Source organism: Mirounga angustirostris, unplaced genomic scaffold (genome assembly GCF_029215605.1).
Source record: "Mirounga angustirostris isolate CCGP_5_RB_7025 unplaced genomic scaffold, mMirAng1.0.hap1 SCAF_9, whole genome shotgun sequence".
NCBI classification, from domain to species: Eukaryota; Metazoa; Chordata; class Mammalia; order Carnivora; family Phocidae; genus Mirounga; species Mirounga angustirostris.
The window spans coordinates 20211762-20235711 of NW_026991717.1; positions in this window are offsets into that span (position 1 = coordinate 20211762).

Genomic DNA, 23950 nt, shown 5'->3' on the forward strand with positions numbered 1-23950 from the left:
AAGTATTGAGTACAACGTTAGCTGTAAGTTTTTGTAGATGGCCATTGTCCAGTAGAGGAAGTTCTCCTCTATTCCTAGTTTTCCGGGAAACCTTAACTCATGAATGTGTGTTAAATTTTGTTAAATGCTTTTCTGCATCAAGTGATATGATCATATGATTTTTTTTGCTTAACCTGAACAGGATTAGGATTGGATTATATTGATTGATTTTTGAATATTGAATCAGGCTCGCACCCTCCGAAAAAATACTACTTGGTCATAATTTATTATCTTTTTTTTTCAAAATATGTTATTGAATTGGGTTTTCTAACATCATGTTAAAATTTTTTGTATCCATATTAAAAGGGGATATTTGTCTGTAGTTTCCTTTTTTGTACTATCTTTGGGTTTGTATTAGGGTAATACTGGCTTCATAAAATGAGTTGGAATGTGTTCCCTCCTCTTCTATATTTGGAAAGATTGTGTAGAATGGGTTTTAAATATGCTTTAAATGCTTGGTGATGCCATCTGTTCCTGGTGATTTCTTTCTCGGGAATTTTTAAACAAACAAAAATCCCTGGAACTAATAACTGATTAGAGCAAGGTTGCAAGATACAAGGTAATATAAAAAACAAAACAAAACAATTGCTTTCCTATATACTAGTAATGAACAATAAGAATTTGAATTAAAAACATAGCACCACATACATTGGCACTATAAAATGAAATATTTAGGCATATATCTAACAAAATATGTATATGATATATATGTGTGTATATATATATATATATACACATATATATATATATGGAAACTATAAAGCTTTGATGAACAAAATCAAAGAAAACCAAATAAAAGGAGATATATTCTATGTTTATGTATAGGAAGACTTAATGTTGTTAAAATGTTGCTTCTTTCCAACTATTGTTGATGTATAGATTCAACACAATCCTAATAAAAATCCTAGTAAGATATTTTTTTGGATACAGACAAACTGATTCTGAAGTTTATATGGCAGATAAAAGACCTATAATAGTGCATACAATCTTAAAGAAAAAGAAAAAAGTCAGAGGGCTGACACTATCCAATTTCAAGATTTACTGTGAAGATACAGTAATCAAGGCAGTATGGTTTTTGTGAAGGGAGAGACAAATGAAACCGAATAGATAACTCAGAAATTGATACACACAAATACAGTCACCTGCCCTTTAACAAAGGGCAGCAAAGGCAATTTAATGGAGAAAAGGAAGTCTTTTCAGGAAATGATGCTACAGAAACAGGACAAACATATAAAAAAAACTAATCCAGACAGACTTTACATCTTTCATAAAAATTAACTCAAAATGGATTATAGATCTAAATGTAAAACACAAAGCTATAAAACTTATAGGCTATAACATAAGAGAAAAATCTAGGTGACTTTGGGTTTGGCAATGACTTTTTAAATACACCAAAAGCACAATAAAAATATTGAGAAGATATATTTCATTAAAATAAAATAAACTTCTGTTCTGTGAATGACACTGTTAAGAGAATGACAAGTCATAGACTAAAATAAAATATTTGCAAACACATAACTGATAATGGAATTTTATCTAAATATACAAAAAACTTTTCCAAGTCAATACTAAGAAAACAAACAACCCAATCAAAAAGTTGGCAAAAAAATCTGAACAGGGACTTCACCAAAGAAGATACACTTCTGGCAAATAAGCATATGGAAAGATGCACATCATATGTCATTAATTTCAAAGTAAAACAACAACGAGTTACCACTATATGCCTATTAGAATCACCAAAATCCAAAACACTAACAATACCAAATGCTGGTGAGCATGTGAGCATTTATTAGTGGTGGATATACAAAATGGTACGGCCACTGTGAGAGACAGTTTGGCAGTTTCTTATGAAGCTAAATATAACCTTACTATTCAATCCAGCAATTGCACTTCTTGGTATTTACCCAAATGAATTGAAAACTTATGCCCACACAAAAACCTGCACACAGATGTCTACAGCAGCTTCATTTATAATTGCCAAAACTTGGAAGCAACCACAATATCCTTCAACATGTCAATAGGAACACAAATTGTTCTATATCCATGTAATGGAATATTATTCAGCACTAAAAAGAAATGAGCTATCAAGCCGTGAAAAGACATGGCAGAATCTTAAATGCATATTACTAGTGAAAGAAGCTAATCTGAAAAGGCTCATACTGTATAATTCCAATTATATGACATTTTGGAAAAGGCAAAACCCTGGAGACAATAAAATGATCAGTGGTTGCCAAAGGGTGGGGGGAGATAGGGATAAATAGGCAGAGCACAGGGGATTTTTAGGGCAATGAATCTATTCTGTATGATACTATAATGGTGGATACATGTCATTATGCATTCGTCCAAACCCACACAATGTACAACACCAAGAGTGAACCCTAATATAAACTATGGATTTTGGATGATAAGGATATGTCACTGTAGGTTCGTCAATTATAACAAATATATTGCTCTGGTTGGGATGTTGATAGTGGAGGAAACTGTGGGAGCAGGGAGTATATGGAAACTTTCTATACTTTCTGCTTGATTTTTCTGTGAATCTAAAATTGCTCTAAAACTGAAAGTCTATTTAAAAAAAAAAGCCCATAGAACTGTACAACACAAAGAATGAAACTTAATGCAAATTATGAAATTTAGTCAATAATAATGTATCAATATTGGTTCCCCCGTTGTAACATATGTACCACATTAAGGCAAGATGTCAATAATGGGGAAACTCGAGGCAGACAGTGCATGGAAAATCTCTGTACTTTCTGCTCAATTTTTCATAAATCTAAAACTGCTCTAAAAATGAAAGTCTATTAATTTTTTTAAAAACTCCTTAATAGCTATAAGTCTATTCAAATTATCTAATTAATATTGGGCAAATTGTGGTAGTTGGGGTGTAGTTCAAGAAATTGGTCTTTTTCATTTAAGTTGTCAAAGTTATGTATTTGCAGTATTTTTTTCATTTTCTTTTCGATGTCTTACAGAGTCTATAGTAATACCCACTGTTTCATTTTGATATTGGTAATGTTTGTCTTCTCTTTTTTCTTTGTCAGTCTTGCTGAAGTTTTGTCAATTTTATTGATCTTTTTTTGAATTTTGGATCAATTCTATTGTTAGTTTTATTGATTCTTTGAAAAAAGGCATTTGGTTCATCTTTTCTAAAAACAGCTTTTTGTTTTTCTCTATTCTTTTTCTGTTTTCAATTTCATTGATTTCTGCCAATGTCTTTGTTATTTCCTTCCTTTTACATGTTTTGGCTTTATTATGCTCTTCTTTTTCTGGATTCTGAAGTGAGAATTAGGTGATAAATTTGAGACTTCCCTCTTTTCTAATGTAAGTACTCAGTACTATATTTGCCTTTTAGCACTGACTTGGCCACATCTCACAAATTTTTGAGGTTGTATTTTCATTTTCATTCAGTTCAAAACATTTTTAAAATTTCCCAGGTAAATTCCTCTGTGGTAAATTCCTCTGGTAAAAACCTAATGATTATTTAGAAGTATGTTGTTCAGTTTCAACTGTCCAGAGATTTTCTTGTTTTCTTTCTGTTGCTGATTTCTAGTTTAATTCCATTGCAGATGGAGAAAACACTCCACATGGTTTCAATTCTTTTTAATTTGTTGAGTTTTGGTTTTTATTGGCCACATCTGATCTGTGGTGGTGTATGTTCCATGGGCACTAACAAGAGTGTGGACCATACTGTTGTTGGGCAGAGTGTTCTCTACATGTCAGTTAGATTCTGTTGGTTGATGGTGTTGAGTTCTTCTGTAATCTTTCTGATTTTCTCTCTGGTTTTCCTATCAATTGTTGAGAGAGAGATGTTGAAGTCTCCAGCTATACCTGTGAATTTTTCTATTTCTCCTTTCAATTCTATTAGGTTTTTGCTTCACATTATTTTTATGGCTCTGTTGTTTGGTGCATGCACACTCAATTTGCTATGTCTTCTTGATGGATTGGCCCTTTTCTCACTATATAATTTCTCTATCTGTTCTTAGTAATTTTCTTTTCTCTGAAGTCACTTTATTTGATATTAATATAGTTTCTCATGCCTTCTTATTAATGTTGCATGTAATATCTTTTTCCATCCTTCACCTTTTACCCTACCTATGTAATTATATTTGAAATGAATTTCTGTTAGCATATAGTTTCCATTTCAAATTTCTGTCTTTTAATCAATGTGTGTTTATCATTTACATTTAATATGATTGTTGCTATGTTAGGGTTTAAATTAGTCATTTTACCTTGTTTTCTGTCATTTCTGTTTTTAGTTTCTCTGTTTTCTTTTTCCTACTTTCCTGTGGGTTACTTGAATTTTTTTTAGAATTCTGTTTTGATGGGGCACCTGGGTGGCTCAGATGGTTAAGCGTCTGCCTTCAGCTCAGGTCATGATCCCAGGGTCCTGGGATCAAGCCCCACATCGGGCTCCTGGCTCAGCGGGGAGCCTGCTTCTCCCTTTCCCTTTGCCTCTCCCCCTGCTCATGCTCTCTCTCTCTCTGTATCTCTCTGTGTCTCAAATGAATAAAATCTTTTAAAAAAAGGAATTCTGTTTTACTTATCCATAGTGTTTTTGAGTGTATCTCTTTGTATAGCATCTTTATTGGTTGTAAATTATACATGCATAACTTATCAGTCTACTGATGTGAACATTTTACCAGTTTGCATGAAGCATAGAAATCTTACCTTCCCTTACATCCCTTTTCCCTCTACTGTTTATAATATAATTGCCTTAAACACTTTTCTACATACATTTAGAATTTCTTCAGTGTTATAATTTTTATTTCAATTCTCAAACATAGAAAACGCAAGAGGTAAAACAAAATGTACTATATTTAACCTTATCTTTACTCATTCATTTTCTTTCCCAATGTTTTGTGAGGCTTTCTTTTATTATTTTCTTCCTGTTAATAGATTTTCCACTAGCTGTTCTCTTAGAATAGGCTTGCTGACAACAAATTCCCTTAGTTTTCCTTCATCTCAGAATGACTTGATTTCCCCCTTTATTCCTGAAGAATATTTCCTCTGAATATGGAATTCTGGCTTAAAAGTTATTTTCTTTCAGCACTTGGAAAATGTGGTGTCACTTCCTTCTGGCCTCCATGGTTTCTAAAGAGGAAATTTGCTTTCATTTGAATTGATTTTCTTTCCTGTAGGTCAGGTGTTGCTTTTCTCCAGCTGCTTCCAAGATTTTTACTTTGTCTTTAGTTTCCAGACATTCAATTATGATGTGTCTTGGCATGGATTTCTTTAGATTCATCCTATTTGTAGATAAATATCTTGAATCTGTACCTTTGTGTCTTTTGCCAAATTTGGGCTATTTTCAGCCATTATTTCTTCAAATCCTGCCCTTTTCCCCTCTTCTGGGACTCCAATGACCCAAATGTTAAATCTCATAGCTCCACAGATCCCTGAGACTGCTCATTTTTCCCCCAGTTTATTCTGCCTCTGTAGGATAGATTGGGTAATTATTATTCTTCTGTCTTCAAGTTCACTGATTCTTTCTTCTTTCCCTTCCATTTTGCTGTTGAGCCCACCCACTGAGATTTTTATTTCTATTGCCATATTTTTTCAGCTCTAAAAGTCCCATTTTCTTCTTTGTATCTGTTATTTCTTTCCTGAGACTTTCCATTTTTCATTTGTTTCAAATGTATTTCTAATTTCTCATTGAAACATTTTTATCATGGCTGCTTTAAAATTATTGTCAGATAATTCTAATATCTCTGTCATCTCAGTGTTATCATGTACTGATTGTCTCTTTCATTCAAGTTGAGATTTTTCCAAGCTCTTGGTACAACGAATGATTTTCAGTTGAAACCAGGATACCTGGGTATTATATTATGAGACTCTGGATATTATTTAAACCTTCTGTTTTAGATGGCTTCTTTGACACCGCTCTGGCAGGTGAACAGAAGGTACTGCCTTACTATTGCCAAGTGGGGCTAGAAGTCCAGGTTCCTCACTCGGCTTCCATTGGCACCAAGGAGGGGAAGGACTCCTTGTTACTGCTGACCAGGGGTGAGAATTCTGGCTCTCTAATAGGACTTGCTGGGAGAGGCAGAAATGCTTCACTACTGTTTCCCACATGGCTTCCGCTGACACCACAGGTCAGGAGGTGTGGTGCTCATAACTGCTTGGCATGGATTAAAGTCCCAGCTCCCTACATAGCCTTCTCTGACACCATTTCATCAGAGAAATTGGAGCACTTTGCTTTATAATCTGGCAAGGATGGAAGTCTAGGCTCACCTACTTGGCATGGGTAGGGGTGGTGCCATATTTATCCTGGAGTGTTTGGCTGGACTAGAACAGTTACTGACTAAAAGTTTTCTATCTTACTGGGCATTCCCTTCCTGGTCCTTTGGCTAGAGATAGCAGGCTTTTGTTGGGACTTTTTTTGTTTGCACTTGTTAGTGTTTCTAAGTTACCTGTTTCTTTAGCTCCATGCCTGGATATGTGAGGTGGAAAGAGAACCCAGAGAACTCGTCACCATGTTGTTTCTTGGGTCCTACAGTCCCCAGCTCATCTGCCTTCTTCTCTCAAACTTTCAGAGGCTCCTTATATTGTTTCAATATATAATGTCCGGTGTTTTAATTTTATTTAGTGAGAGAAATAGCAGAAGCATGTCTATGCCACCTTTCCTGGGCAATTTGCATTTTCAGATGTCAATTTTCCTTTATTTACTCAAGATCAGGAACTTAAGTTGGTTTATCACAGTACAAAGAGGAATACCCTTTAAAAATTTTGCAAATCTCCAAGACCACATTATATTGCTTTGGTTCTGAGGAGAATTTTCAGAACAAAAACTATCCTAATTCTACTCTAGTGTTAGGATGTAGTATAATTGTGTAAAGCCCATGGAAATGTTCAGACAGTTTACCAAGGATTTCGGGATACTAATTCACTTCTTTGTGGTTTGACTTTTATATAAATCTGAAACCAAATTTATTTATTTATTTGTTTGTTTATTACTGTTACTATTGGAGACTGAGACAGAATTAGAGTGATGTCAGTCATGCTGCATATCTGGACACTCTCCTACCCCCAACTTGCATGGGTCCTTTTGAGTCCCTAGGAGGGACCCTGGCAGTGCCCCAAATGGTTGCATATTTTATAAAATTTACAAGAATAGAGGTGTGGATTGTAATTGCTTATGATGACTTTGTTTCCACTCTGATTTCCCCTCCATTACATGTCTCCTCTTGTTGGGTGATTTTGGGGGTGGCTACAGATATTTTGGGGTGCTGCAGACTGTTAAGAGAAAGTGAACTGGGGAATACACTTAACATGAGTTCAGTGTGCTATATTTATATGATTATAGTTACTTCGGTGTATAGTTAAATTATTGGAAGTCATCTTAATCTGGTTATTGCCCACTGTGTTGAGCCCTGGAAAGTTAAAAGAAAAGACTGGGACTAACTGAATAACAAATGTCATCAGTTGAAGGAATATTTCAGATTGGCCACTGCACAAGAAGACTTGAGATGCCTTGTAATCTCAATGCTCACATATGATGGGAATTTTATAAGATTTTTCCCAGACTGGAAATAATACAGAACTTTATTCAGTGATGACATTACTGAATTCAGACATTTCAGTAATGACAAGTTGTGAAGTTGAAAATAACTTTTCTAACCTATCAGTAAGGAAATCAAATTTTAATCATCAATGCTAAAAGAAAATTCCATTTATCTTTCAATTCTCTCTGTAGAAAATACTATTACAAAATTATCATCAAGAAACACAGGAAAGAGATACCTAAGGGTAAGTTAGAATAGAAAATTAATTTTTAAAATTACATTATTTGGGGCACCTGGGTTGCTCAGTCAGCTAAGCATCTGCCTTTGGCTCAGGTCATGATCTCAGGATCTGGGATTGAGCCCTGTGTCAGGTTCCCTGCTCAGTGGAGAGTCTGCCCCTCCTTCTCCCTCTACCTCTCCCCGCACTCGTGCTCTCTCTCTTGCTCGCTCTATCTCAAATAAATAAATAAAATCTTTTTTAAACCCCCCCAAAATAAATAAAATTACATTTTTCAGAATGTTGTGATATTTGATGTTTAAAATTTGTAACTTCTTGTGATTTATTTTCTCATTAAATAAATATTCACCTTTTACATCATACTTAGTTTTGTTTGCATTATTTCATATTCTTTTTTTTTAAAAGCTTCCCAATATGTAAGCTTTGAGCCCCATGAATCTGGATCTGCCTGGATGCAGGCCATTCTTGTGGCTTGAGAACACCCACAGAACCACTTAGTTTGGTTTAGTCAGGAGGGGATTTATTGATGGGCATGAGAAGCCTCATGGCACCATCATGAAGACTGAAGGAGTCAGTTCTGGCTGAGTTTCCAAAACCACAGAACCACAGAGCTGGGCTTGCGGACCACAATGCCAACCCATCTCTACCACGCTGGGGCTGCTGCCCCCACCGCCACTGACTCTGGAACAGCTACCTCAGCTGCCCTTGGCATGCTCTCCATGGATGTCTGCCTGCCTGATGCTTCAAGATCCCCCTCTAGGTCACACTCACATGGTGTCTCCTGGGCAGACACCAAACCAGGTTGGGAAAAGGAGGTCAGTTTGGAAGTCAGGACTCACAATGCAGGGGGCTGTGAAAATGTCTGGAGGGGGTGGACAATATTATGAGCATCTCCAATGCCGACTGTCCATTACACTTACTGCATGACAAAAATCCATGGGGGTTCAGGTGTAGATAGGTCAGTAAGGCAGGGTCCCAACTTCCAGGACTCCCAAGAGCATGGGGGAGAGAGACTCATGCCCAGATGTGCCAAAGGAGAGCACAAGGGCTCTGGCCACAGGCGCCCTTCACAATCCTCAGACTGTTTTCTGACTAGGGAGGCTAGTGACTTGGACAAATCCTCTAACTGGTTTATTCTGAGGGAGCAGTGCCAAGGAATGACCTCCAGGGCCCCTACTTTATACTCAGTCACTGATGTTGGGCACGTGGGTCCAAGAGCCAGGGGTCTGGTTCTGATCTCACCACTGGCTGGTCGCAGGCCTTGGGCCAGCTGCCCACACTGCCAGGCCCGGGGTGCGCTTGTGAGGGTTGGCCTGAGCTTCCTTCCGGCTCCAGGACAAAGCGTCGCTTCAGGTCCACCTTGACGGCAGGACAATGTGTGGACCCCCACAGTGTCCGGGAGCCGCAGCAGCATCTGCAGGTGGCATGGTCCTGCTGGGCAACTTTATCCCTGGGAATTGGCCGAGGGCCCAGGTCACAGGACCTGCTGTCAGATAGCTCAGCCTTCATCCAGAGAAAACAAAACACAGGCAAGACATATGATCTTCCTTTCCCACTTTCCCAGGGACCGAAGTCTCTGTAACAAAACCCAGCGGAGACGGACCCTCCTCAGAAACAAAACCCTCTCCCTGGCTGTCTTCTGGGGCAGTGGGGGGCTTGACAGGGAGCCCCGAGAGCTCTCCACCACGGGGCCAGGCCAGGCTGGGACGGCTGCCTGGAACCCACACAGTAAGGAAACGAAGCTCCCCTCTGCTCTGGAGCACTTCGCCAGAGTGGGGAACAACCTGGGGAGGGGTCGGCGTAAGGAATATCAGAGAGGACCAACGTCCCCCACAGTTAAGGGGAGAAATGGAAATCCTAAATAGTAATTCCAGGACACACCTGCATTGGGGTGATGCCAGGTGCCCCAAGGGCCTAAGGGCGGGCCCAGAAAAATCCCCGGCCCAGGGTCCAGCCTGTAGAGCCCCCCGCCAACAGCTGCGGTCCTTCCTTTCCTGCCCTTCCCATCCGCACGCTCCCCTTCCTGCTCGGGGCCAGCACCCCCGGTCCAGCCGGCGGGGTCTTGGCAAAGCTCCACGCTGCATTCTCAGAGAGATTTTACTCTGGCAACTCAAAACGAGTCCCAGAAAGTCTTTCCTAGAAAGGGCTCTTTTCTTTGACCTGATGGCTCCCACAACCCCCTTTAACCGTCCCCCCTGTCTTAGTTGCTCCTCTCTGGCCACCTGCCCCTTCTGCTCCCTCACTTTCCGTGCCTCAACCAAAGACCTTCCTTCAGGTCACCCTTTCGCAGCTTCTGAAGTCTGACCTAGTCCAAGAAAGGTGCCAGCTGATGGGCAGGAAGGGCCCAAGCGGCGTGATCCGCTTGCAAGGAGCCCGGTCTGCCGCCATCCCTCCACCTGCTGGACCCGCGGCTCCCTCTGCGGATACAGAGCGCCGCCAAGTCACGGAGCTCAGAGGCGTGCCTAGCAGCCTGGCACCCACGCGCTGCTTGCCCGGGCTCACTAGTGAGAGGTCGATGAAAGAAGGATCAAGTTTCATTGATTAGAAGGTTATTCTGGAGAAAGGCAGGGAGATGAGAGAGAGAGAATGGAATTACAAATATATATATACACTATATTACAGTGTATATATATTATACACTGTAATATATTATATATATTACAAATATATATATACACTAATACACATACATACGCCCTGCGGGCTATGCCCGTGGCTTTAGTCACCATGAGACACCAAGGACCCTTGGCTTGTATGTCCAGGGTCTGCTCCTGGGTTCCAGACCCAGAGACCCAGCCACCGCTTGACACCTGCCCTGGAGCTACCTGGCCTCGCAGCATCGTCCCTTCCGCCAGAAGCCTCTCCCACCCCACGGCCTCTCCCACCCCACGGCCATCCATCACCGGGTTTTCTCAGTCGTCTCTCCCAACGATTCCTCGGATCCCTCGCTTTCCAGCATTGGCACCAGCGTCCGGGATGGTCCCCCCACACCCTATGCAATCAGAGCGGCACTCAGCTCTTCCCCCCGAGGGGCCCCCTCCTCACCGCTCCCTCACTGTGGCCTCGGGCAGCTTGCTCAGCATCCGTGGCTATAAAGTCGTTGATGTCAGACGAGCTTTGGATAACTGGTCGCTGATGTGGGTGACTATGCTGCACTCCCCCAGTTCCGGTCCCCATTTCCAAAGCCAGGCTGGGGGCTGCCGGTCGCAGGGGCTGGTGGCAGAAGCACTGAGGCCTCGGCTCGGCCCCCGGTTCCCTCTTCCAGGGATGCGCACCCATCGGGCTGTGGGTGCCCCCCGGGGCAGAGGCCGGCGGCTCCTGCCCGCTGAGGTTGCCTTCTCACCTCCGGAGCCCACAGGGCTGGGGGAGCTCCCTCTTGGCTTCCCTTCCAGTGTATTTCCCAGGCCTGGCGGGGCCTCCCTGTGGGTGTCCCTGACATGCGTTATCATTCCAGAAGTTCCTGGCTCTTCCAGCCTTCCTCAGCAGCCAATAGGCCCCGAGACCACCCAAGTGTGTCTGGAGCAGGGATCCAGCTTTAAAGAGATGCTGGCCCCTCTTCCTCCTCACCTCATGTCCAAAAGAGCTGGAAGCTTCAGCCAGAGGGCCTGTGCAGCCCGGTCCCTCTCTCGGCACATCCCAGCTGAGGAGCAGACATACCTGCTCGTGGCCACCAGACACCAGGGCTCCCGAAGAAGGGGACCAAAGTACACATGCCCAGCCCTGGAGCTCCGCCCTGCCCGACAGAAGGGGCACGTTTGGCAGCCTACCCAGTAGAGACACCTGTTCCTAATTCCCTTGAAGATGCCATATGTGCTAATGGGGTCTCTGCCTATTTGCATAAAGACCGAGGCATCTGCTAGGACAGAGATGTCAGGCTTGGCCAGCCACATCTATCCAGACAGCCAGGTCACTAGGGGAGGAAAACCGAAAGGGCTTTTGCACCAGAGATTCTACAGAGAGGTGTGAGCATGAGCAATACGGCTGGGGAGCCACCCAGCAGAGCACGAGAGTGAAGGGCATGCACCCCTCGGCCACAGAGGGCCACAGCAGTGCTTGGGGAGAGACACTCCTGCAGGGCACAGGAGTCGGGGGGAGGGGGACAGAGGGGCAGGGGGGCCGACTTACTTCTGGGCGTTGTAGGAACGCAAGAGGATGCCCAAAAATATCAGTGCCGGAAGGGCCCCAGTATCAGTTGAAGATGTAGATGTCCCCACAAATGCTCTGCTACTGGCAACCGGTCCCCACAAGCCTGGGCCCCTGCGTGCTCTGTCTCCGGGGAGCCACCCATCAGGGCTCTAGGCCCCAGGTGCAGGGTTTCCCTTCCACGCTCTCGGAAATTATCTAGCATTGGGAATCTGGGACCATTCCCACACAAACAGGGTTGCAAGAGCCAGGGGAGCAGAAGCAGGGCTCCGTGAAGGCAGCACCATATGCTAATTACCCCTCCCCCGTCCCCCCTTCCCCGGGGGACTCGGGACTCAGCCAGGTTGGCCCAGGCGACTGCATCATCCTTTACCATCCTTTGCATTTCTCCCTGATAGCCTTCTTCTGACTCCTGAGACGGGCCTGGTCCAACCTGATTTCGGCCAAATTAGTGACTGTCACTCCGTTTCACAGGACTCTCCCGCAGAGTGCCAGAGAATCGGGCCACCAAGGGTCACCAACTCACCAGCCCCGCCCAGTGACATGGATGTGGACTGCGGTAACTTGGGGGTGTAAGTAAAATAAGGACCCACCCCCAGGACTGTCTCCTACAGGTCTCTTCACACCTGTGCACAAAGTTGGAGGCACAGGATTCTCATCCCTGTGAGTTGTGATGGCAAAAGCACATTCCGTCAGGGGCTGGGGGCTGGGGGTTGGGGCCTGGGTAAGTAAAGCAGGAACAGTGCAGTGGAGACCGACCCAGCCCCGAAAACACAGAGTGCACTGGGAACGTGCCAGTGAGTGGTCTCTAAGACCCACCCTGTTTCAGAGATGAGACTCAGGAAAGAGCGTGTGGCTTGTCTAGCAGCACATGATGCGGTCCCCACTGAGGCCACCACACCGAGAGCCAGAAGAGCTGAGTGCCCCACATCCTAAGGATGCTGAGCCATACACCTCAGCAGGTGGCTCGTGAGTGTCAGACCCTAAAGGGGGGCTACCCTTTCCGGGCAGACTTGCCAAGAGGTCCCCAAACCACTTTGAGCCCTTCTAGAAGGCCGTTTGATCAAGGAAGCTGAGAAAGAGAGTTTCTGGTTAGAGAGCTTTGGGGACAGTTTGGCAGGAGCTCTATGATGTTGTCCCTGCTCCCACTGTGGGGAGTGGAGGAGGGGGTTGACATTCTTGCCCCACCTCAAGCCCAGAGTAGAGGCTCTGAGGCTTCTGGCACCCAGGGCAGGGAGCAGAGCATGGAGAGGGACTCAGAAAGCTTGCAGAGGGGACCCGGAATCGGGGCACCCGGACTTCACCTTGGCCCTCCTGCAGGAGGGAAGCTGGCTGGCAGAAGGGCTACAGTACGGACAACCTGCTCGTCCACCTTAGCAGGACAAAGGAGACAATGCAGAACGTGTCTGAGTTCAGGCCATCTTGACCAGACTTTGCTCAAGAAATGACCCGCAGGGACAGGGACACCAGCAGGAGGTTATGTGTGCCATAGGACGCAGGAAAGGGGTCCCCAAAGAACCCCTAAAAGCGCACCGGGAAAGAAAGAGATGGCTTTGAGCCTAATGAGTGGAGGAGGAGAAGCCCAAAGAAGAGAAGGAGTAGGAAAAGGGGAAGAAAGGGGTGTGAGATGGAGGGATGCAGAAATGGAGGGATCCAGGGGTGAGAGGTACAGAAATACAAGGATGCAAGGAGGAGGGGATGGAGGGATGGTGGGGGTCACGGGGAAAGCAGGGATGAGGGATGACAGTGTGAACCATGCTGGGAGGCAGAATACAGGGCTGCAGAGATGCAGGCAAAGGGATACAGGATGCAGGTTTGAGAGATGGAAGGAGGAGAGAAGCTGTGTTGAGGAAAGCAGGTGCAGGGAGGTAACCAGTGAGGACCCAGGGATTAGGGATGTAGGGGTGTGGGGGGATGGATGCAAAACTGAATCATGTAGGGCTGAGGTGTGCAGCAATGGTGGGGGGAAAGAGTGAGGGAGGCGGCACTGAAAATCCAGGTTTTATCTTAACTCTTCCAATATTTAAATGTGGGCGACAAATTTAAATTTGGGTAAAATACTGAGCCAGCTGAACAAAACATGAGACTCAAGCTCAGGGGCACCACACAGGCCTTTGGAGGTCAAGGTGAAGACGGTCCTGGGGAGCATGACAACGGGCAGCGAGCCCTCGCCGAGGCCGGCCGTGCATGCAAGGGCTTTGGTTCTGGGTGCAGAGGCCGCCAGGCCCCTGGCTGAGCTGCTCCTGCACATGGTAGGCTGTGACTGGAGGTTAAGTGTGGGGCAAGATCTGGCTGGCAGGCGAGGGCTGCCCGTGCCCCCTGGGGGAGCCCAGAGCCTGGGAGGCGGAGGCCCTGCAGGGAGGAGGTGCAGGTGAGGCCCCTTGAAACCCTGGCTGGGCTGGTGCCCGGGCTCACACCCAGATGTCCCCAAGGGCACAAGCTGGAGGGTAGAGAGCATGGTGCTGGTTCACAGGGCACTGTGAGCACGCCGCTGGCCCAGGGAGCCACGATGAAGGATCTGGCCCCATGGGGGTCCAAAGCAAGCACGAGGCCTAGGAGGCACAGAGCCCAAAGCAGGCAGGTGGGGATGGGGTCCACCTGAGAGCTGTCTCCTGGTCCCTACCATCGCCACCGTCCCCACACATAGCTGGAGCTGTGTCCTTTTGCCAATAGCCTCCATCCTCACTGACCTGTCTGCCCTCCACGGTGCCAGGCTCCATCCTGTCCTGCACCCTGGCAAAGAGCATTTGTCAATGTTTGTGCATGACAGCACGAGACACCTTGCTTATTTCGCAGCCCCAAGGTACGTTTGAGAGAGGAGGACACCTGCAGAAGAGCATCCCTTGCCCAGTATCTCCAGGTAGTAATGAGGACACCAGGAATTCATAGCCTTCTTCCATTAGGCTAAGGTCCTGGGGGTGGGGAGAGTTGGGCCTGGCCCCAAGGCAGCAGCCAGATCAGCATTAGTGTTTGGAACCAACTGCTTGAGCCACCAACTGGGGCAGCGCAACCATAAGGTAATGTCAAGTTGATGCCTTGGAGAGCCGGAGGTAGGTGCGGTGACAGGTGTATGTGCTCAGTGCGGGGTGGGGTTCAGAGGAGAGCGGGCCGGGGGTGCTTGGAATTGGCTGAGCCAACTCTCCTCTGACGAAAGAGACCCTGGACTCCCTGAGGTCCCAGGCATGCCCAGGGCCCTGCTTCCTCAACCCCCCTCCCCCCCATTCCTCTGGGAGGGAATTTTCAACTCTCGAGACTCACAGCTGGTTCCGACACGTGGAGTCTCGGAAAATCAGACAACATGGGGCCCCCTCGGGAGGTTTTCATCTGTATGTGGCAACAGCAAGGCAGTGAATTAATTAAGCCTAAAGCAGAACAGTGCTGGGCCCGCCCCACCTGGCTCAGGCGAGGAAACGTGGAGAACATCCACCAAGGGATGCTCTTCTGTAGAGCCGGTTCCTATCCCCAGCAGAGACCTGGCTGTGAGATCCCACGCGTGGTCCAGGACACCATCCGGGCAGGCAGACCCGGGGGTGGAAATGTCCTCTCTGATCCCATGGTCCTGGGCTTCAAGGCTGCCAACAGGCTGAATTGAGCTCCCCAGAAAGAAGTCACCCCAAGGTCCTGTAGCGGGACAGCAGGCCCCCAGGCTTGGGAAATGCTGCAGGGTTCCAGAGCCACCCTTTCTGCCCTTTCCTCCATTCCACCCTTCTCACTGCTCCAGGGTACACCCAGACCATCCTGATCATGACCATGGCGAGGGCGTTGCCCACCCTAGAAGGCAGGTGACACTGCTGTGTGCACACCACGGTGACAGCTGGAGAAGGGCCACAGTCAGCTGGAAGTGTTCCCCCCCACGCCCCCGGGCTTCCGCAGCCATCCAATGTCAACTGAGCACCTGCTGTGAGCAGGGCGTGGTGGCAGTCACTGGGAATCTGCTGGAAAACGGGGGGGGGGGGGAAGGGGGGCGCACAGGTAGAGGGGAGACAGCAGCCCTCCGGCCACCACATCAGTAACACATGACTGACTTCACGGAGGAAGGTCCTGGGCGGTGGGTACACCTGGACGCTCAGGCAGGGGCCCCAGGTGCGACCACTTGCAGTTAGAGCGGAGCTGAGCAGGGAGCGGGGCCCAGGCAGAGGCAGAACATGCAGGCCACTGAGACTCCTGAGAGGGTGGGAGGGCCGGCAGCAGAGCGCACTGGCTCCATCGGGAAGTCTGAACTTTCTCCTGAGAGCCAGGAGGGGTTTTAGGGTGAAGGGTGACCTGCGAAGTGTAAGAGACCCCTTGGGGAGAAGGCAGGTCCAGGGCGGCCACGATGGGGTGGTGGTGGAGGAAGCAGAGGAAATGGCTGATGTCGAGGGAGGGACACATAGGAGGGGATAGGCAGCCCTGTGGCCCCTGGGTCCTTCGGGCCCTCGGGTCGTGGCTCACCTGGGCTTACAACCCTCAGCCTGGCCTTGGTCCCCGCAGTGTCACAAACACCTCCTGAGAGAGCTTAACTGTACCCGATGACCACGGTGTGGGCCCCAGTCATACGAGACCCTAAGTACCGTCTCACCAGAGTCTGGGAAGGCAAGGAGCTATCTGGTCTTTGGGTACAGCCCTCACAGCAGACGTGTGCCCTCTGTTACACCCTGAACGTGGCATTTCCTGGTCCTGGGTCCTCCTAAGCTTCCAACTTCCTGAAAACCTTCCCTACCCACCCAGCGCCCCAAGACCCAGCCTGGGGTAACTCAGCCTTCCCCAAGCCCTCAGTCTGGCTTCCCCCCACCTAGCTCAGACCCCCCTGGGGCCCACGTAATGTCAGTAGAATCCATCAGCCATTCGGTCCCTGAGGCCACCTGTGGGGCAGGTCTCTGGCTGCCAGAGCAGTCCTGATGAGGCCACCAAGCAGACACGCCACCAGGGCAGTGCAGTAAAGGCAAGGGACATGACCCCCGGGGGGCTTGGGAGGGTCATCGCCTTCCAGGGCAAGAACCATGGAAGAAGGGTTGGGCCACATACCGGTCCTGCAGAGCTGAACGGGTGGAGTTGGGTTGGGGGGGGAGGTCTCGTGTTGGGAAACCACCCCCCTTGACGTGGAGAGGCCTTGACAATGCCACCCACAGAGGCAGGAGGGCAAAGGGTGAGGCCTCGGGGGCTCTGCCACTCGCAGAGCAAGTGACTCCACGTCTTCCAGCCTCCGATCTCCACTGGGACCACCGGACAGAGATTCACAAAGGGGCCTTGGGGACAAAATTAGCTTTATAGCTAGAGATCAATTATTACGCAAATTAACATATGCAGAACAGACAAGTCACCAGAAGTACCCTTTTCTCGTCCACTTTGGCTTGTTCGCCGTCATTATGTCCCAACCTCCAAGCAGGCAGCACAAGGCAGGCATTGCATTGGGAAGCCAGATGTTAAACAGACGTGTGCCAAAAGTCATCATTTAGCATTCGAACGTGCTGCAAGCAGCCCGGCCAGGTGCCCCTGGTCATATCGGAGTCCTGGACTGAGCACCCCATGTGGGACACGGGAGCTACAACTAAAAGTCATGGTTAAGTCACTCAGGGAGGACCAGTAGCATCTCATTCCCATCAGGAATGGTCTCCACTCCCTACCCACACTTCCCACGTCCCTTCATGTTCCCTGCCCTTCATATAATCCCCACGGCTCTCTAAATGCATGCCATTGTCATCGTCCAAATAGTGGGTGGGGCGGGGTCTTGGAAAACAAAGACACACATGTGCACAACAGGTGGATCTGGTCGGTCGCTACTAGGTGGGCGAAATAAAATCTAACTTACAACCACAGTGAGGCGCGAGTGTGCAAGTGTGTGTGTGTGTGTGTGTGTGCGTGTGTATTTGGTGATGACACAGGATGGCGTGAGGGCCCCTTATCCTGTATCAGAAGGCACATGATTTGTAGAAACACTGACAAATGTGTTAATTGGAGGATGAACGGCTCTGGGCACCGTAGGTCTGTCAACCTTGGATTATACATCATAAAGGAGATCTTGATAAAAGAGTGAGTGCACGGCAGTGACATCTCATTGATTCAGCCCTGGCAGGAAACAACGAAATCTAATTTTTAAGATAACTTGGGTTACCCCTGTAATCACTCAAACTTACAAATTAGCATTTTATCAGAAACATTGTTATCCTTAACCGAAGTATTCTGACCACAATTTAATCTTCCTCGGGGCCGCCTGTGGGAGATGGGTCATTCTGCGGGCTGTGATCAGGACGGCTTCAGGAGTAAGGGCGACTGTTTGGCCCCAGAGGAAAGGGCTCCAGGTCACCGCATCTTTTTGCCTCGCATCTACCATGTGGCTGAAGCAATTGACAAAGGACCATAGGGATCAATTATAGCAAAATGGCCAAGGTTAACATCATCATAATCGGTTGAAATGCTCGGGCTGAGCTGACACATAATGGATTGCATTGCCATCCGTCCAGACTTTGCCGAGGGAACAGAGGCTGGAGCTGATGCTGGGAGGCAGGCACACGCACCCATCTCATAACCCCAGGGTGCTGGGAGTGACCCCTGGGGCCGATCTGCAAGCTCTGGCAGTTTATGCACCACAGCGCTCAAGACCATCCGGCCTTGTTGTTACTGGTTGGCTTTTACCCCAGCACGTTCCATGGAGGATTTGAGGTGGCAACCACCTGTCACCCTGAGCTTGGACCCTCTGCCCACCATCACCAACTAAAGGCTAAACCCTCACTCATGGTGACTGTTGCCCGAGCATGCTGTGAGAACAGTCACAAGTCACTGCGACTGATAACAGTAAAAGTAAACCAAAGTTTGCCATCTTCTTGTTTGTAAATTAGCGTGGTTTATAAATATCAAATATAGCGGTCATGCATTATGCTGACTGTTTCATACAGATTGTCTCATCTGGTGTCCACATCAACTCAATGAGGTAGCAACCAATAATACCCCTATTTTACAGATGAAGAAATGGAGGCCTCGAGCAAAGACCACACTGAAGTATTCAAGAGCTCTGCAGCCCAAGCTTTCCGCAGCTTTGCTGCCTGCCTCCTCATCAAGACCCACCGCCTGACCATTTCTGCCACATCACTTGTACTCTGGTTCAGGAGAGAGAGGGGTACAGGGATGGCTGGCCCACTGGCCCTTGCCTGCCTCCCTCCTGAGTGTCACAGACCAGCAAAGTATTTATAAATCTCCAGTTTCATCATCTACTTTCAAAAGGTTTTCATGATTATTATACAAAAAACTAGCTGAATTATTTACTTCGTCGAGCAATTTCCTCCCTTATGTAGCCCACACCCCAGCTGTTCTGGTTGCATTAGACGCTGTATCAGGTCCTACAGGGGCAGGTCACTGAGGAACAGCACTTGGCTGCTAGGACCGGACCGTGGTGTAAACGAGAGAGCATTTTGTTTCTCCCTCATGGAAATGAAGGCAGAGGTGGGGTGGAGGCTCCGCTGTGTCCTCAGGGACCTTCTGTCTTTCTGCTCTGCCTTCCTCGGTGTGTGGCTCTATCACGAAAGTCATCACATCCCTGTCCCAGCCAGAAGAAAGAGGAAAAAAAGAGCAGGCAGAAAGGACACAGGCTCCTTCTTAAGGAGTTGTGTTTGTCAGGGTTCGGCCCCCAAAACAAAACATCCAGAAACTACACTTGGTACGTCAATCCAAAGGAGGCCAACACAGGGAGCTGGAAGGTGGAAGGATAAAGAGTAAATACGGATGCCTAGATAGTGGTGACGTCACCAGCCAGCCCGTGCAGCCCTGCAGCTAGGGCGGGGGAACAAAGGAGAGAGGTGGTGTGGCCACAGCTCGCAGCTCAGAAGAGGGTTGTGCCGCACCTCGGAAGGAGCAGCAGGGCTGACGCTGGGAGAGCCCAAGGGAGCAAAGGCTCATTTGTCCTCCACTGCGCAATGAGGGAGTGTGCGCACAATGGGAAGTTCTGTGCCGTATGTGGGAAATTACAGCAACCCAGTAAATCAGAACCACTGAGGGTTGAGAGGCACCAGGAGTGAAGTTTCTCCCTTGCTGCAGCCAGCTAATAAAGCTTACCTTTTTGGGCCATTGATGTAACCCTGGTGGTCTTAGGTTAGTGGGCTGTGACAGGTGGAGGGCCCAGCATGATCCAGCCAAGACCCTCAGTCCTGCAGACCAGGTCCTTGACGTAGTGATTGCGTGCACACCCCTTGAGTCACCTTCTGTCTGAGGCCACATCCTGCCTGCGACAGCAAGGTGAGTGTCAGTCTGAGCTCCAAATATCTCACTAAGCCCTTCAGGGAATTGAGTGTTGTTTGTCTGTAAGGGGTTGTCGACAAGGAGAGGGCAGATGTGGATTGAGTAAGTCCCTCCTCAAGCCACCTCCAAGGGCTACGTCTGCCCTTGCTCTATAGATGTCTTCTTACAAATGAACAACACTCAAGACGTGGACAAGCACATAGTTCACAGGAGGGTCCTTGGCTCCACAGTTGAGGACAGCTGGTTCTGGGCCACGTTCTGGAGACATTAGACTGCATACACATCATTCTACCAACCACCACAATTCTTGAGGGATCACTTTAGTCTGAATTTGTGCCCCAACCAGGCCAAATACCTGTTAATTCCATACCTCTACATTACAAGTCTTACTCATACAAATGCCATTATTTCCCTAAGGACAATCGGAAGTCACAGTGGCCATTTTGGGTAACTTTTGACATAGACAGGATTGCTATTTTGATTGGCATCTGAAAACAAGTAGAAAAAAACAATAATCCTGAATATCCAATGGCTTACATTCTTTTACTTGGCATGAGGGGACCTCTAAACTCAATTCAAATTCTAAAACTGTCTACCTAGAAGATTTCCCAAATCCCAGGTGAGAAAGGAAAAACTTCAGTGATGAATTCAGACTCATGCCCGGCACATACACCCCAGGCTTTTCTGACCTCCCCTGGCCAGTCCATGTGTGGTTGGGCCAGGAGATGGAAAGCCTTGCATGGGAGAAGCTAGTTGGCATGACCCTAAAATTTTGCACACAAGGCTGACAAATCCTTAAAAACACAAAGTAGGAACTCTGCCAACAGAGACACTTGTCAATATTGCAAACAAAAGAGTAGCTGGCAGTTAATCATCCCACCCTAGCCACAAAGAAACAGCAACTCTAAAGTTCTGAGGTAGGGGCGCATGGGTGGCTTAGTTGGCTAAGCGGCTGCCTTCAGCTCAGGTCATGATCCCAGGGCCCCAGGATTGAGCCCCGCATCGGGCTTCCTGCTCCGCCAGAGGCCTGCTTCTCCCTCTCCCACTCCCGCTGCTTGTGTTCCCTCTCTCACTCTCTCTCTCTCTGTCAAATAAATAAATAAAAATCTTTAAAAATAAAAAAATTAAAATTAAAAAAAAGACATCTATGTCTAAAAAAAAGTTCTGAGGTATTCTGAAGGGGCTCTAAGGGAGACGACAGCCAGTTCCCTCTCCTCTTCTTTTCCACCCCCTCTTCCTTCTTTTGTTCCATCTCATGAAAAACTTTGGAAATTAATTGCAATAGATTGTATTTTCTATAAATGTCTACTACAGTATTCCTAGTTTCCTATGCTTTTCCTGAGTCTACCTACTCCCTCAATAGGAGATGGAGTTCATGTCCATTCCCCTTGAGCTTGAATGGGCCTTTGTAACTGATTTAATGGCTAGACTGGGGTAGAAGTCACGTTGCAATGACTTCTGGAGCTGGGCTAGAAGAGGCAATTCAACTTCTGTGTAGTCAACCACCATGCTGTAAAGGATGCCCAACGAGACCCATGCAGAGACAACATGGAGGGGTCCACATGGAGAGGAAGCACAGGCAGGTGAAGAATGAGCCATCAGATGATTCTGGCCCCATTCTTGGAGTCTCCCAGCTGCAGTGCCTAGTGATCATGGGACAGAACACATCATTCTGCTGTGCTGTGTCCAAATCTCTGATCCACAGTATCTGTGAAAGTAAGTGATTGTTTTATACCTTTAAGCTCTGAGGCAATTGTTACACAGGCCATAGAAATTCTTTTTTTTTTTTTTTAAAGATTTTGTTTATTCATTTGACAGAGAGAGACACAAAGAGAGAGGGAACACAAGCAGGGGGAGTGGGAGAGGGGGAGAAGCAGGCTTCCCGCTGAGCAGGGAGCCCGATGTGGGACTTGATCCCAGGACCCTGGGATCATGACCCGAGCCGAAGGCAGACGCTTAACGACTGAGCCACCCAGGCACCCCAGGCCATGGAAATTCTAACATTAAATAATCACAAAAATGTTCTATCATTATGTGCACACTCCAGAACTAACCACTCAGGCAAACAAACCTAACACAAAAGAAAAATAAACTAGGTTGTAAGGTCTCTTAAAATCCACAGGAGATACTGTCCTATTTGGTTATAGAGAGCTTATATAAATTTAAAAGTAGACAATTCAAGAACTTCCAAAGGAAAGAGAAAAAAATTCACCCATTGGTTTTGTGGTTGACTCAAATTTTTTCAAAGGGAAAGAGTTTAACTGTGATATTCATTAATGACCTTGGTTACAAAATAAGAATAAAAGCAGATCATTATTCACAGCTTTTAGCTTTTAAATATGGCTGGGAAACTCTTTTAAAGCCTTTTTATAAAACAGAAGGATATAATTGAATAAAAAGTTCATGAAATGTTCTTGATAGATGACTGTAGACAAATTAGAATGAGTTCGTAATTTTAATTTAAAACATCTAATCTCTGCTTCCATATAGGATGTAGAAAGCTGCAAGGAACAATGAGAAAATCTGGATAGTTTACAATTAGGAGTGCCCAATTTTTCTTGAATCTACCAGAGATGTAAGGTTACAAGGGAACCAAATAAGCTGAATTCCAGTGAAGGAGCAGACCCTCCTGCAAGAGGAAATGCAGTGCACAACCTGTTTCCCCTTTGGCCAAGCACAGGAGAAGCATGGCCATCAGGAGGTATGAAGACATTAGGTAACATTTTAGCAAATCATTAAAAGCCAAGTGTGGGCCTAGATGTAAGTTTGGAAAGGCTGAGGAATCCAGATTAGGCGAATCAGCACCCACTTGTTCTCAAGGGAAATATTAGGAGCAGAGCAGAGGTGTGGGGAGTGACAGGCATGTGAGGATGCAGGAAGAGGCAAGCTGCTTTTGGAGGATAGGCACAAGGCCCTGCCCCTTTCCCGGATCCAACCCTCCTATGAAGGAAAAGCCAGAGACAGAGAGGGAGGGGCACAGGTAAAAGTCCATTGCTTTTCAAGAAAGACTAGAAGCAAACCCCATTTGCCTCTGGGAGAGAGGTAGGAAACCTCTTGCCCCAAGAACCCAGGGAAAAACCCATGGCTATGGTGGGAGTGAAAGGCAAGAAATCATTTTGGGCCTAGGATCTGACACCAATACAAGCAGAGGTCTGTTACCAGTGATGGGGGAAGGTCAGGAAACTCCCATTCAAAAGCAGAATTTAGAGACAAGGCAGAACTGAGTTGCCAGGGGAAGGTTGGGCAGGAATGCTGAAAAAAGCCCCGCACTGAGGTTTACAATCTGTCTCAGAGTGAGGCTGGACCAGGATAAGAGAGTGGCCCCTCTCACCAGAGGCCTAGTGTTGAGAAACAAGTCATAGCACAATCCCTGATGGAGAGACAAGAGTATAGAAGGAGCCTCCCAGTGGCACAGCTATGAAAGGAAAGGCTGAAAGGTGAAGGGATTATCAGAAACACTGAGAGAAACCATCTGGTGCCCCAGTCCCCACTATCAGCACAGGTAAAAGCATCCCACATTTAGAGAAATTGAAAGTGTCAGCTGCTCTACAGGTAGAAATAGCAACAACAAAACCCAAACCTGGTTCAACTCCTAACTGGATGCACTGAACCTTGAATACTAAAATCCAGACAGAAGAGGCATGCTCATTTGCAGGTGTAAATGCAATTTACCTCAGTCTGTACTGTTCTTCTACACACAGTGTCTGGCATATAATCAAAAATTACAATTTAAAAAAAAGTAAGAGAAAACAATCTAGAGATAAAGCAATCAGTAGGAAATCGATTTGATGACCCAGATGGTTGGAACTATTAGACAGGGATT